This window comes from Pseudopodoces humilis, chromosome 14 (assembly GCF_049639895.1).
Source record: "Pseudopodoces humilis isolate 2021_Gansu_Grassland_sample_001 chromosome 14, ASM4963989v1, whole genome shotgun sequence".
Taxonomy (NCBI): Eukaryota; Metazoa; Chordata; class Aves; order Passeriformes; family Paridae; genus Pseudopodoces; species Pseudopodoces humilis.
Genome location: NC_142213.1, coordinates 17,554,612 through 17,571,077, shown reverse-complemented (window position 1 = coordinate 17,571,077; position 16,466 = coordinate 17,554,612). Strand labels below are relative to the sequence as shown.

The window sequence follows — 16,466 nt, the reverse complement described above, 5'->3', positions numbered from 1 at the left end:
TTTTTAACAGTCCATTGCAGCGTTCGACTTTCCCAGAGGCAGGTCCATGACAGGGAATGTGAAACACCCACTCAGTCCTGTTCCCTCTGGCCAAGGTCTCCATGTGTCTATTTCAGAAATCAGTCCTACTGTCTCACTCAGCTCTTTCTGGGGTGCCGTGTCACCACAGGACTTGTTTTTCAAGGCTGTGCCTCAGGCAGTGGCGTGAGACAAAGGATTCATCTCCAGCCAGGGTTGTTTCCACCACTGTCAGCACTGCCTTGGCAGGTCTGGCAGGAGCATGACATCATCAATTTGCCAGGCCTCCCCTTATTTATATTTCCACCACTGCCCCCCACACCACAGAGGCTTTACCCATTTGGCCCTGCTGGACTGCAGTGCACGTTTCAGTCACGGATAACCCGGGAGATGGTACCTGTGGTTAAAGCCACCCCTCTATCACAAACCCATCTGCATGTTGCATCTTTTTCTTGATGACCTGAGGTGTCATGGGCCCATCAAGCCAGGAATAACTCAGCCCTGTGTTGCCAGTGCAGATCCAGCTGAGACACAGCCCAATCCACCTGTCTGTTGTTGGGATGTCCTTTGGCAGCCCCACATGAAGGACTCTGACAGCCACGTTCTCTAGCAGGCACGGATGTTTTGCCACAGCTCAGCCCTGATGGGTTTCCCCTCTGTGCTGCCGACTGCTCCTTTCCCATCACTCCAGCCACCCCCACAGGGCATTTGCCACCATCCACGAGGCACTGCAGAGCTGGTGTTGGCCATTTCTCTCTTTCAGCCACATCCAAGAGCCTTTCAGCTCTGCAACCTGACTTGATCCACCTTGTCCCTCAGGAGCTTTTGTGACCCATGGTGTAGGGCTCCGTGCAGCAGCTTTCCATTTTCAGAGTATCTCTGACACAGCAGTGAAGAGAGCGCATTGCTTTTCCTCTTCTGGTGGCTGATTGTATGGTGGGGCTTCCTCAGCACATCACCTTCTCCTCCTCTCATGATGGTGATCTGAAATTTCCACCTTCAGGCCAGTTTGTGGTAACTTTCAAGCTCCCTGGGCAATTGGGGTTTCCTGTTCAAGGTTGCTGTGTGATCAGAGCGATCCCCTTACTCCCCACGGCAACAGGGCCAGGATGTGTGGAAGGGACTTCTCCTCTGAACATCCAGCCCAGCACTGGCAGTCGGGGTGCCAGGAGAGGCTGTGCCTCAGTGCCAGTCCCTTCTGATCAGCCCTTCAAAAGGTGCCAGGATCTCCTTCTCAGCTGGAGTGTCGCAGGCCTCAGACCCTTTGTATCCCCAGCTCCAGAAGCCCAGAGATCATTCTCCAGTCTCCCCAGGTACTTTTGGCCAGAGGCTGCAGGAAGGACCATTCTCCCTGGCTGCAGTGCACAGCAAGATTTCCCCTGTCCTGTCCTGACCAGCCCAAGGGCTATTGCATGAGCAATCTCCTGTTTAATTTGTTCAAAAGCTTGTTGATGTTCAGGACCTTCCTTGAAAGCATTCTTCTTCCAGGTCTCATGGCAGAGAAGAGGGCTGACAATCTGACTGTAACCTGGAATATGCATCCTCCAAAATCCCACAGCACCGAGGACAGCCTGTGTTTCCTTCCTGCTGCTTTGTGGGAACATAACTGATATTTTGTTAATCATGTCCACTGGAATCTGATGACGTCCATCTCACCACTTCATTCCTAGAAACTGAATTTCCTGGCCAGGTTCCTTAACCTCACTTTGGTTTATGGCAAAACCAGCCTTCAGGAGGATTTGAATTGTCTTTTCTCCTTTCCCAAAAAGCTCCTGTATGTGTTCCCCATACAATGATGTCATCAATGTACTTCAGATGTTCTGGAGCCCTTTTCCAATGCAGTGGGAATCAGTCTGTGGCAAACAGTGGGGCTGTGTTCCCACCCCTGGGGCACTCGGTTCCAGGTGCACTGCACACCCTCCAGGTGAGAGCAAAGTGTGGCTGCACTCTGCTGCCAGAGGAATGGAACAGCCACCCAGGTGACGCTGATGGTGACACCACTTCTGACTGTCTGACCCCAGCTCATACTGAAACTCCAGCGTGTCCAGCCCTGCAGCTCTCAGCCATGGTGTGACCTCATTGTGGCCACCACAGCCCACTGTCAGTCTCCACTGGGCTCATGCACAGGCCAATGGGGCTGCTGAAGGGTGAGCAGGTCTTGCTGAGCACTCCCAGCTCTCCAGTTCATGGATCACCCCATGTGTGGTGTCCCAAAATCCCGGTCAGTGCCAATTGCTGACAGGGCACTCTTGGGGTGCCCATCGGTACCTGCTGCTTTTCCAGCCTCAGCAGTCCCGTAGCAGTCAAAGGATTCAGCTGTTTAATTTCCTCTGTCTCCACAGCAGCTCTCCCAAAGCCCAGTGATGTCCTTTTGTGTCCTTGAAATGTCCTCTCCTGAGGTAATCCACACCAAGGATACGCACAGGGCCTCTGGACCAGTCATGATGGGGGGTCTTGCCATTTGTTCCCAGTCAGGCTCACTTCAGTTTCCAGTACAGTCACTGTGGGGACACCCCTGCCAGCCCAGGAACAGATGGATTCTGCCCCTACAGGTCTCAATAACATCCTTTAAGAATTTCCTGTGGTGGTTGTTCCTCCTCTCAACTCCCACACCTGTGCTCCAGGGCAGAGGTGGGGTTTCCATCCCACTTCCTCAGTCCTCTCCGTGATCATGCAAGTAAAACCACAGGTTACCTCATGGTGTGTCCCCTTGTTTTGGGGTGACTTTATGATGGTACTCTATTCCCCAAGCATCTGCTTTATGCCCAGAAGGGCTGCTGCAGCTTCAATGGGAACCAGGGTATGGGGCTGGAGCCTGAGAACCCAGGGCAGGCTCTGCTCAAATCGTCTCTCCGGGTGCTCCAGAGGCACAGACTGGGACACTACATTGTTCCTTTCGTTGGATTCAGTTTTTTGCTAGCTTGTTCCCTTTTTTGGTTTATTTTTTGTTTGTTTGTTTGTTTTTGCTAGCTTGCTGGGTGATGGAAGCAAGTCACTTTTTTCTCAATAGGACACTCTGATGTCATTCCTTACTTTGTAAGAACAGATAATGAAAACCTTAAGATGAGCCTACAAGCAACAGGTATAAGTTCTGAAAATTGCTTACAAATTAAACCATCCATATCAATATTTTCTACAAGCAGCAAAGGAATAACTGGGAAATGTCTTTGTCTTCCAATATGCAGACTTCAGTATCCCAAACAGTTCTCCCCCTCCATCTCCCCCAAAATTCAGAGCTGACACTGTGGCAAATCCTTCCAAGATACATACATCACATTTTACAGCCATGACACTGTGTAGCTGAACATGCCTACTGAAGAATGACACATCACAGCACAGCATGTCAGGAAAGACAACAAAGCAGTCCTACAAACTGGGGTTAACAGGCAATGTGGCATCACTTGATGTTTTTATCAAATGTTCTCACCCAAATCTTTGTGAATAATGTGCAGGCAGCAATGCCAGCTCCCAGGCAAACTGGAAATATCTTCCCCCAAGCCTACAGTCAGTGTTGCAATAAACAGCCACTAAACATTTGGCAGCCTCTAATACTTCCCTTCTTTAGGCAACTGCCACTTTGATAAAAGATATCTCCAGTAAGCAAATCTGCCTTCAGGAGCCACTTCACTTTTTCCTATTCACAGACATGGAAGAATGAAAAATTCAATTTGATTAGGTCTGTATTTGAAAGTTCAAGACCCCAAGCTGGAAATCACCAGAGGCTGGTAGGGTATTCTGGCAAAATATTGCTGCCTGTTTGCCCTGTGCTTATATTCTGCCCTAGACATGTGCTGTTGGCCATGGTTATTAGAGAGGACACTGGGCCAGATACACTGTCAGTCTGATTCATTTGAGCCTGGATATTTTCTTAGGTTAAGTAATAATTAAACTGTTATTGTGGTGAGTTCTGGATACAATTTCACAGAGCAAGCTGGCTATGAAATGCCTAAGAAAATTATTAATCACAACAGCACAGGAGAGATCTGCAGAATTTCTTCTGCAGCAATTCTGGCACTTTAAGAATTCTCTAAATTTCCAGATACTGGCTTTCTATTTCACCACTTCATATTTTTATATAAATACTAAGCTGCTAATATATTATTTCACATGTTATTCTTCCATAGCAGCTTGCTAGAGTCCCAGGAGCTGATTCTCAAGAACAGTTAGTTTTGTGCTCCTAATTCAGCTATTAACCAGTAACAGATACAGATCCCATTCTGGCAACTGTCTAGGGTAAAAGCTTATTAAAAATATACCTATCAGGATAACTTAAGTTTATTCCCTACAGATCCTTAGAGGTACTGCATAGGCTGTGATTAAGTCAAAGAAAATATGGCAATATATCATCTTTTTCCACCACCTTATGTGCAACTTATTTATTAAGTGTTCACACGGTGTGTCAGTTAGACACCAAAAGAGAAAACCTGCAGCAGCAGCAGCTGAAAACAAAGCTAGAATATAAGTTGACACATTGCATAATTTAATTTCTGAGCTTTAAAAGTACTTTGGCTCAATCCAGAACTCTGTAAAGCAGTTTAGTGTCCTATTGAAAAAATAAATATTCACTTTAGAACACATTTTCCAGTGAAGCAGCTGCTGTTAGACAACAAGAGGAAACGTATAGGCAGGCAGATCCCTTGCTTCTCTCTTTCTCATCTCAATAAATTTGCCACCATTAGGATAAATGAGAAGCCGCTAGAACACAAAATTCTCTTCCAATTACATACTTAAATATATCTTTTATTTATTCTTCCCAAGTTAATTTGTAAGGCTTTCATGAAAGATTGGAATTATGGTGTTTTCTATTCCAGATAGAAAATATTTTATTAGACTAATTCAAGACAAGACCATCATGAGAGGAGAAGGTGACGTGCTGAGGAGGCCCCACCATATAATCAGCTACCAGAAAAGGAAAAGTGATCTCTTCACTGCTGTGTCAGAGATACACTGGAAATGGAAAGCTGCTGCAGGAGTCCTGCAGGATTCTGATTCCCTGGCCATCCTGCAGGCTCTGATCACACTCAGGATGATCCATTCTGTGATCCTGCAGGGCACTGAGGTCTGGCTGCCAGGTCTGGAGTTTCCCAGAGCCTCCCTCCAGCCCTTCTTGTTGTATTGTCTTCACACTGGCACCTCCAGTCCTCTGGGACCTCCCTAGAGCCACAACTAATGGATAATGGAGAGCATTTTAAGCTTCCATTTGAAGGAGGCAGTCATAATGGGAACATGTCATAAGAAATTGGGTGTTCACCCTACTTTCTTTCAAATGTGGCCATGTGGTTTACATTTGGCATCAACAAAAGTTACAATTGGAAAGATTCTAAAATGTTTCTTAAATATTCATCATAACCTGCATGTTACACTTAACCCTTCTCAGGTAATATCAATCATATATTGCTGCCATAATCACACATCTTCATGTAAAATGTTTGAGAGATTAAAGTAGGAGAAGAATCTCATCAGAAAAATATTGGCCTGTAAAAACATGCATTATATATATTTCAGTGGATAAACATGAAATAATCTTAACAGTCAATAAGCACCTTCAACAAGAATGCTAAAACAGTCCTACATGCTACATTTCCAATTAACTCCCCTGTTTAATAATTTCAAAAGTTCTATTTGCGAGTTGATTTTCTATCTCATCAATGAGAATTTCTCAGAAACAGTCTAAATGCTTCTGTGAATGCTGCCAGCATTATTGAAAAGGCTTTGTCCCAGCATGACCCGAAGTCACTGAGGAGAAAAACAAAAACATTATTTTAATAACACTGATTTTATCTGAAAGCTCAGAGTGCTTCATACTACATTAATTAACTCTCCCAGCAACTCTGTGAGAGCAGGAGGTATTTTTGTAATTTTGCAGATGGCAAAAGAGATGAAAAATTAAGAGCAGTGTGTGCAGAGCCAAAGAACAGCTGAGGAGCAAGGACAGGGCTACTCTGACCAGGTGCTCCTGCTCTTTGGAAATTAAATAGATCACAGTTGAGTATATATGGATTTTCAAATACAAACTTTGCAAAGTACCAGTAGCATAAGGACCAGGGGGCCTATAACATGCTGTGTTTTAGAGCAGTTGATAATATAATTATATAGAGAGTACAACTGCTTTACCTCACTGGATATTGATGTGATGACAAAGCATTTGGGTGAGGAGTGGGAGAAGGAAGCTTATTCACCTCACATTAAAAATGAAAAAGCAAATATTTATGCAAAGACAGCTGTTACTGCCTGCTACCTGGCACACCACGTATAAGCTTTAACACAGTTTTTACAATATTCACAAATTTGTTACTACAATCCTACTGTAAAGTTAAGCAGCCTTCTTCTGGTCTATTCCCAAATATAAATGCAAAAGAAACAAAAATCCCCATATACATTCAACATATACATTTAGCTTAAGAGTCAGTGATTTGTTTAGCAGTTGTAAAGTACCTTAAAAAACTTTGTAAAAAGTCAAAGGATAAACAATACCGAATATTTTTGGCATGATTAGCATTTTGATGTTTTAACAGAGGTTTTTTTAATCTTATGCATTAAAGCACTTTACACAATCCCATTGGTGAGTATTTGCCTTGGGTCGCTCCCTCTACTCTCATCTTAGCAACTAAATATTACCTGTAACAGAAGGACACCTGATGCTTTAATCCTGGGGAAAAAGAAAAAAAACTGTCAGGGAATAGTTTCACTGAGGTTGGCTGGATGGACTGAATAGTCCAGTTGCCTACTTTGGCAAGGAAGATGAGTGAGTGGTGTAGTGCTCAGCTAAAATCAAGACCAAGTTCAATAAGCATAGACACAGTTTCCATTTGCTAATTGCAATCTGCCCATATTTCCCATTTCAGAATACTCAAAAACACCCAACCTTTTTGGAGACAATGGAATTTTGCTATTCATTAGACAGCACTTACCCTTCCTCCTCACCATTTGCACAAAGGTAGTGTAAAACACTGGAAAAGATGAATGAAAAAGCAGATGGACTTACACCTTTTTAGGCTGACATATTGCTGTTTGAAAGGATCCTTTTTGTCTCCAAGGAAAAGACTGGTAACAAATCTCAGCAATAACTGCACTCAGAGATGTTGTTACAGCAGAACAGGCACAGTGAAGTGAGTGTCACATTTCTTATTAGTGTTGATTGCTAAATAAGAGATACAGCAAATTGCTCAGCCCAGCAGGCCTTTGACCACACACTCTGGGCAGACAGAAAAAGCTCAGTGCTCAGATAAAGGGATTTCATAAATACATACTTAAATCTTCCAAAGTTGAGCCAAAACAAGCAACTGGATGATGTTTTTATACATCCTTCAATCTAGGGAAAAAAAAAAAATATATGCCTCAGTTTATTCAATTTACTTCAATATTGTCTTATAGGATTAATTCCCATGTAGGTATAGAGATCATCTTCGAAATTTGGGGATTTCAGAAGCTGGGGCTTCACAGAAGCTGGGGCTTCATATTTCTGACTAATGTATAAAAACAGAGTCTTGCAAAATCCAGACAAATCAGGTCTGTGCTCATGAGCCAATTCAGATTCTGACTTTGCCCTTCTTCAAACATAATAATAGAATCATAGAATATGCTGAGCTGGAAGGGACCCATCAGGACCACTGACTCCAAGTTTTGGCCCTGCACAGACACCCCATCTATCCCACCCTGTGCTTGAGAGGATTGTCCAAACACTTCTTGAGCCATGACAGGCTTGGAGCTGTGACCCTTACCCTGATGCCCCAGGACAGGGATGTCCCTCCTGGCTGCCAGGGTCCTGCTGGCTCAGATCCAGCTCCACTGAGCAGGACCCCCAGGCCCCTTCCTGCAGCTGCTCTCCAGCCTCTCATTGCCCAGTGCCAGGTGCAGAATCCAGCACTGCCCTGCTCAGCTTCACACGCTGGGGATTGCTCTCTAATTTCTCTAATTTGTTGAGGTCTCCCTCAAGGGAGTCAAGTTTGAGTTTTCAGGCTTGTTTTAGGGTGGCTGTGTTAACACAGAAAGAGACAAGCCCCTTCCAGTGCCATCTTGGCTGGCTCATCATGCCATTCCTGCCGATGCATTACTAAAGAGCATTAACAGTTTTTATACAAATGACTAGAAATCCTTATATTGGTGGTTCTCATCTGCAAGCCAAAGAACAGAACCTAGCTGGAAACTAGCAGAGTAACAGCAGGTACAGATATTCAAAGTAAAAGATGCCTAAGTAATCTCTCTCTTCTGTGCAAGAGCTGAGAACAAGTCTGTTTCACTGGTTGCATTCACTTTCTTTTCCCAAATCTTCTTTAATTTTCACTTTCCATTTGTCTAGCTCTTCTTGTCTGCTTTTAGATAATACCAATCTATGGGAGGTTAGTCCCAAGCTACTTCTAATTTTTTTAAAATATATATCACAGTTTGCAATTATGGTTTGCTTTTATTTATGACATATCAGATACTACCTAGCCTGCATTTTTACACTAACTGCTACTCAAAGAATTTATTCCTGCAGGTAAACCAAAATGTTCATCCTACACATTAAGCTTTATACATTACATTTGAGGCCACCAACAACTGTGATTTGGGTGCTGATCTGAGTCATGAAAACCTGACCCCCAAATGTAGCTGTCAATCCATTTACTCCCATCACTGCTGTGTGAGCACCTAAAAAGCACTTGAGGATACGGTTTTGGGTTGGAACTCATATTAATGGATTTAAAGCCTTTTTTATCTTTAGGTTTAGGGATGGATTCTGCCTTTCTTTAAAGTAACACAAATTTGGAATATTTTTGCTGAACCTAATTCCCAAGCCTACCAGAGCAAGGTTTGGCTTTTGATTTTTCAAGAGTTCTAGGAAAACCCTTTGTCCCTCTGTTGTGTCACTCATGACGTGCTTATTGCAACTTTCACTTGGAAAAGCCAGGCTTAATGTGACAGCAGCAGATCAGAGGTGAAAGGCAGGTCTCAGTGCTGATGGACAACAAAAATCCACAGCAGCAAACACTGCGTCAGCAGGCAGAGGAAGGAAAACAGGCAATAATAGCTTTGTTTACCCTAGGGGCTATTGAAGATGTGGCAATAAGAAGAAAAAAAAAGTGAGAGGCATTTTCCTGACTCTGTGCAAATAAAAGCTGCTGGGAAACATCTTCCCCGCCAGGGGAGCAGGGGGCAGCGCTACCCTGCAGCTGCCGGGTACCGATATCGCTGCTCTCGCCCAGCCGCACACGGGCGGGTCCTTCCCGAGCCTCGGCCCCATCCCCGGGCGGTAAAAGAGCGCGGGGATAAAAGAGCGCCCCGCTGGCGCAGGCACCGCTGGGATTCGAACCCAGGATCTCCTGTTTACTAGACAGGCGCTTTAACCAACTAAGCCACGGCGCCGCGCGGGAGCAGGCCCCGCACAGCGCCATTAACCGAGCAGCGAGCGCGGCCCTGCCCCGCACACACACCCGCTTCGGCACAACGCACCTGGAGAGCGGAGGAAAACGCGAAAATATCCGATTTTCGAGCATTTCTAGGCGAAACTAATAGCCTGCCTCATCCTGCAGTGCCTCGGCTGGCCGCGGTTCATAGCACAGGATACAAAGGGAAGGTCGGGTCTCAGACTGTGCAGTCATGTGCTTCGTGATCTGCGTTAAAAATGACAATATTGGCTTTTGCATTTATGTATTAGCTTTTACATGTTGTTATCGATGGTAAGTATTTGGATATGGTACAATTTGTAACTCCTTTTAGCTGTTTGTTAATATAACACAATCTATTTGTTTTGCACTGTATAGCTTGTAGAAATAGTGGTGTGATGAGTATTTTATATCTATGTATGCCTTGGCAAAACACAAAATGTTGAAATGCTCCTATGTAACTAAGGGAATGGTGTAAAGCAATTATGTTGTTTCCCCCATATCTGGTGACCAACCTTTCCAAGTGATAACAGTGACACAAACCAGAACACCACAGAAGAGCTGGAGAAGAGCTTGCTAACTCCTTATCAGGGAGTGTGAAGCAACAGGATGAAAACACCAGAAGAAATAAAATATATGGACTTAACCCACAGGATGTCATGTAGATAAGTCAGAGTGTAAAACCAAAGAAAAGAGCTCCTGAAACATCAAAAAGCTCACAAAAATGTTTGAATAATGTATGAAATACATGAATATGCATGTACCTCAGTAATGTACCAGTATATAGATAACACTTTAATCTGCTGCTGTCGCTTTTTATTCCTTTATTAAACTTTTAAAAATTCTAGAGAGTGAACTTTGTTTTTCACAATCTGTGTGCACACACCAGCACAGTGTGTTTGTACAAGCTTATTTAGCTTCATACAAGCTAAACACCCAGAAAATGTGCATTGGTAGTTCTTTCAGAGCTGGTGGGGCAGCCACAACCCAAGGGAATCGGGAAAGGATCCTGCCGGGAATAGACCTGTGGCTTTCCAGTGCCTGAGGGGAGCCTGCAATGAAGACAGACTATTTACAACAGCATGTAGTGACAGGGTGAGGGTAATGCCTTCAATCTGAAAGAGATTTAGGTTGAATATTAGGGAGAACTTGTTCCCTGGCAGGGTGGGCAGGCCCTGGCACAGGGTGCCCAGAGCAGCTGGGGCTGCCCCTGGATCCCTGGCAGTGCCCAAGGCCAGCTTGGACAGGGTTTTGGAGCAATCTGGGGAAGGGGGAGGTGTCCCTGCCATGGCTGGGGTGGAATGGGATGAGCTTTAAGGTCTCTTCCAACCCAAAACATTCTGTGATTCTGTGATTACTCACTTGGAGTGTAATCAGAACCTGCGAACTGCAGATTGCTGTGGCAATTTAACAGGCGTCCAAGACATATTATAGCCAAATTAGAGGTGTTATTCTCCAAATAACTCCTAGGGGGAGAGCAGCCATCCTGGCTTAGTCCAAAACAGCCTTACAGCTTTCTCATTATTCAAACTACAGTGGTACAAAAGCCAGCAAGAAATGCAGATAAATCTCCATCTTATGAATTGTGCATAATTACCACGTTCTGCAGCAAACCTACACTGCACACAGATGTGAGGACACTGCTGCAGGTGAGAGCAGTACAGGGCTGAAAGAAACTCACATGGCACCCAGGCATTAAACAGGTGATGGTAATGGACAGAAAACAGCAATAAATAAAAGTTCCTGCTTTTATTAAAACCAGAATGTAAGAATTAATGTTTCTCTGTTTTTTCTCAATTTGGGAAATAGAGAATTCATTCAAACTGGTCCCACCATTGATTCAAAATGAACCAAACCTCTAAAAAGATACTGCTTTTCTTCCTGTTTCAATGGGAAAAATGGAACTCAAATTTTTCTATCTGGAAAGAATAAAGAAAGAAACAACACTTCCAATTCTGATACAAGATTAATTATTTTATTTATTAATTATTATTTTAGGAGAATTATTTAGGATAATCTTTTCTAACATATAGAAATTACTTCTGTATTGCTAACTACAACAAAGCCAAATTAATTAATCTATGAAACATGCATATTTTATGTGATCTGCTTCAAATAAAACCAAAAAACATGAGGAGCATAGACTTTTTTAAATGTAGGTATTACTTACCATCTCAAATTCTGGGTGGAATTACTATGGCTATGGAAGAAATGAGATGGCCTAGCTCTAAAGAGGGATAACTAAATGTAACTTAATTTCCAGAACTGTCGACCTGAGAAGGTGCTGTACCATATCCCTGTCACTTAAAGCACCAGGGTAACCTAGCACTAGGGAACTGGGCTAAGCTTGACAGCCTCAACACCAGTATTTCCTTTTTCTTTGCATGCTTGCTTTTTAATGTTCTGTTTCTCTGTGGAGAGAAGGAAGGATGTAAACATATAGATACACCAGATTTTAGCATTGTAAAATGAATACATGTGCTATCCAGGTTCTTTTTACTTGCTGAGAAGAAACTCTCTCCTAAAACATAGCTACAATTCCATCAAATGGAATCCTTAAATGAACGTCTTCCTCAAAAGAGTAATGTAAAAACTTACTAACAACTGACTTGAAAATGATAATATCTTTATAGCTAATTGCCAAAGAATATACTGTTCTAGGAAATTAAATCACACAAATCCAGGATGTATTCCTGCCTATATCTAAAAAGGATGGGCAAGGATATCAGATAATGAAATGCTCTTAAAACTAGCAATACATTTTGCATCTCTTCATCAAACTAGTGACCAAATAAGAGCTCAGTACCTTTAAGGTTAACTATTTACAACCTGCTGCATTTGTATCCCATGTAAAAACTATGATTTTGTCATATATGCCAGATACAAGTGATGTTTACATGTAAACTCTGAACACCATGTTTTAGCTTTGCTTTGTCATACAGACTAATAAAAAAGGGTTCTTCCAACAGGAAGTCAAGAATTTATAAAAAAAATAATTAAATCATGAGCTATTAATCATGCCCTATCAAGACAGCAGTTGTTCCTTTCAGATACTTCATAATATTCTTAGTTTTGTAAATGTGTGTGTTTAACACATACGTTTAGCAGACACAGTGTCTCAGTTTGAAAGACGGGTGTCTGCCAAGGAAGGTGGGGAGCTGCCTTGGAATGGAAAATACGACCACCTTCCCTCCGAATTATTATAACTGTGAAATCGCTGAGCTTTCAGGCAGAGATACGGTGACAGGAACAGCAGTTCTTTACCAGAACATGTATCTATAGCACAGCAGGGCAGCGGCAGCGGGCAGGCCCGGCCCGGGCCGCAATGCCCCCGGCCTTACCCCGCTGCGGCTCCGCCCGCGCCGCCAGGGGGCGCTGTGCCGCGGCACGGCCGGGACACGGGGCTGCCCTCGCACACCCGCAGGGGCAGCCGGGAGGGACACGGGGCTGCCCTCGCACACCCGCAGGGACAGCCGGGCCCCGCTGCTCCGGGCCCCAAATGGCCGCGGTGGCGGCCGGAGCGGCTCGGGCGGTGCAAGGTGTGGTAAAAGCTCCGGAGCCGTGCGGGGGCCCCGTTAAAATGTACCGGAAATCCAGAAGCAGCGGCAGAAGAACAGCCGGGCTGCCGCAGGCCGCAGCCGCTCCCTCCGGGAAGGGACTGGGGCTCGGTGAGGCCGGGGCAGGAGAAGGTCCCAGCTGAGCAGCTGCTCTTGCCAGCAGAGGCTCACCCACAGTAAGAGAATCGGCGCAGGATGAAAAACCCGCAGCGGCACCAAAAACACCCCAGACACTCCGATCCCGAGAGGGTGAACAGCTGAGCCCGGCCCTGGCAAAACCTCGCAGTTTCTCTGCACTTGGCCAAAGAAAATCCCCAGCCGAGAGACTGCACTCAGCTGTGCCCTTCCTCCTCCTCCTCCTCCTTCCAGCCACATCTTTCTTCTCCCAAGTATCATCATTCCCATCTCTTAGGCAGCAAATGGGAGAAAATTCCATGAAAGGAGAAAAAAAAATTACAGGAAAAATCCTAACCTCCAACACAGAACTAAAGAGGAAAAAAATACATTAAAATTTTATTGACTTAGAAAATTAAGGCGCTGTTTAAAAATTAAAATACAGGTACTTTCAGAATTGTTAGTTCAACTGTGAATAAAAGCAAAGGAGAGTAAAACATACTTTCAGGTTCAATACTCATAAGCCTATCTGTGTATGTCTCCAAGCCACAGGTACCTTTTTCCCCATAGAAATGCTATTTAGTTACTTAAGTTACCTAACTCTACAGGCACCGTGAGGGTGTGACCCCAGATTGATCTGGTGACAGCAGTACAGGATTCATCTTCATTACAGCATTCAAATCTGAAGGTGCAAAAGAAAACAGCCAACTACATCACAGTGTAGGAATTCTTGTGAGCCCCTCGCAGTGAAGAGGAGCTGTTCCAGAACAGCAGTGGTTTGCAGGAACACTTATTTCATGTTGTGGAGGCACCAAGAGTTGTCTCTGATGCATTAAGAAATTACTGGGCAGTAAGAAATGGCTCTGCACAATTTCCACTCAGACACAGGTAAACCGGGAAATCTGATTATTTTTCTTTATTCATCCAAGCATCAAGGAGACATGAAGCTACAGATGCTGCATTGTGTACTTATAGAATCCTAAGTATTGTCTGCTTCAAATATTCATGTGCTGCATCAAAGCAGCTGAGAATATCTATGAAATTTTTCAGGCATGTATTACTGCCATGTGTGGTCTGGGCTGTAGGTACTAAGAAATGCATACACATTTTCCTAATTATTACAGATCAGTACAGTATTTACTGAAGGAGGAGGTTTTTTTAACCAATTAATATTAGGAGAAGATCTGTGAGTGCTAAATTAATCTTCTAACGTGCTGTGCTTTTACTCCATTATGTTTCTCTTAGTATACTTCTTGATGGATATATCAATTAAGCAAGTGTTCAAGTTGCCTCAATTAAGACAGAACCTAAACTATCAACTTCAATTTACTTATTTAGAGGGACAGAAATGTCTCATAATTAAATACGTTTTCCTGAAAATGATTAATTAATTACGTATATGATTAGAGTGGTCACTCATGGTGTATCTGAGATGTCCAGATAGGTGCTGAGATATATCACCCACAAGTACAGAGATACCTGTCCATCTTGGCAAAAAAGAGAGGAAGTAACAGAAGCCTCAAATGCTTGGTTCAAGGAAACAGGTTTATGACATTAAAATTCTCCTGTCTTTATATCCCATATTTTTAAGTTTTTGTCCCAGGTTGCTGTGCACAAGTACTGACTATCAGCAGCAAAGCAGCAATCTGATACAGCATTGCTGCCCCCTGACACCCAGATGAAGAACACAGGAAGAGTGAGCTTTTGTAACCATTACAAATCTCTCAAAGAGGATCCTGCAGCTTGGACATCTCTGTCTCCATCCAGCAAGACATCAGAAGCATATTCTGAATTTTAATCACACAAAGAGTTCTGTGAACAATCTGGAGCTGCTTTACAATCCCATAGCCAGTATAGGCTTAAAAGCCTTATTGAGAGGTCGTTTTGCATGACTCAGCCCAAGTTACTAAGGAACAAATGAACAGGTGGTTTCTCCGTTAAAAGCAGCTTAATGGGAAATTGTTCAGCAGTTACAACCCACCTGCATTTTAATACACGATTAAAAAAAACCAAAAAAAACAAAAAAAACCCCTACCCATAAATAAAAAACATCCATCTATCTCTATGCATAAATTTCAACTCAAATATTCAGAGGGGAAAGATTAAAAATGTCTAGATTAAAGTCCAATTCTCCAAGCAGTCAGAAAAGAAATCTAAGTTCCAGAACTCTAGTGCTTCCTGAAATCTATAGACAGGGAAAGATTATGATCATCTCTTACTGGAAACAATACTGTAGTCACTGCAATTTAAAAGAAACCTTGTGGTGTTTCAGATTGAATTTCCCATCCAAACTAATTCCTAATTCCTCAAAGACAATTTTATTACCGTGTCTAGTAGCAGACTCTCTGTGATTATTGCTCTAAGAGTGCAAAGCTAAATTGGGTGAGTTTATTTAATGCCATCAATATTTTTAACAGTTGATTTGGCATCTCTGTTGTTGCATCCTTCCTTCTTAAAATGGTAATAATGCCCTAAATTGACATAATGGTTTTCCTGTGTTGCTGACTTCAAAGTGAGCTTATTGGGTGAAGGCTCAGGAGATCATACTGAGCAAGGCTTCTGGCACTGGGAATGACTTTCTTAAAAAGCACAGGAGGAAAAATGATATGGAAAATAGAACTCACCTCACTGAATTCTAATTGGTACAATCCATTTGAAACACTTGTTATTTTTAAATCTAAATGAATTATCATCAGGCTCTGATTCACTGGAGCTAACTTTACATTTGTAGGGCTGCTTATATATTCTGAAGCCAATTCTTAAGCAATGTCAAATTCACTGACCTGAGTGGAAGCCTCACAGAACTGAGGTCTCAGTAGCAAAACTACCTCAAAAAGAAAATTATTGTTCAAAAAACAATCACTGTTGGTGTAACTTTGGCCCATTATCTCATTTTTATTATAAGCGTATGCTGAAGAATGGTAGGTTTAATGTCTTATAGATGACAGAGGTTTCTGTCCAAAAAGGAGACAGAGGACTTCTGTAACGTTATTTGAATAAAGGGAGAGACCATGGGGCATTTCCTCTGGGGTTCCTCAAACTTTAGGAGGAAGCAGCCTCCTTTTTATCCCAATTTCCCGGCTGCATTTGCCTCTCCCTTTCCCCATTGCCGGAGGTACTTGGGAGGTACAGACTTCCCAAACACCTGAGACTCCCTTCTAATGTATATCCCCCACCTATTGTCTTTTCCAGGTGTCACTCAGTGGAATTCCTTATGGAATTTATGGCTCTTTGCATTGCTTCTTTCATCTCTCAGTATTCAATTTTATTTATCAGCAGACCTACGGTTTGTTTGTAAAGACAAATCTCTCATTCCATTTATCAATCAGTGGAATCCTTCCCATTGTTTCTTTTATCTCTCAGTATCTAGCTCTATTTACCAGCAGATTCAGTTTTGTAAAGAGAAATCCCT

General features: G+C 43.2%; 1 non-coding gene across 1 annotated transcript; it reads right to left on the bottom strand.

Annotated features, from left to right (window-relative positions):
• Nucleotides 1-9,289: 9,289 nt before the first annotated feature.
• Nucleotides 9,290-9,363, bottom strand: TRNAT-AGU (transfer RNA threonine (anticodon AGU)). The gene has a single exon. It is a non-coding gene; the product is annotated as a tRNA-Thr (tRNA).
• Nucleotides 9,364-16,466: the final 7,103 nt, after the last annotated feature.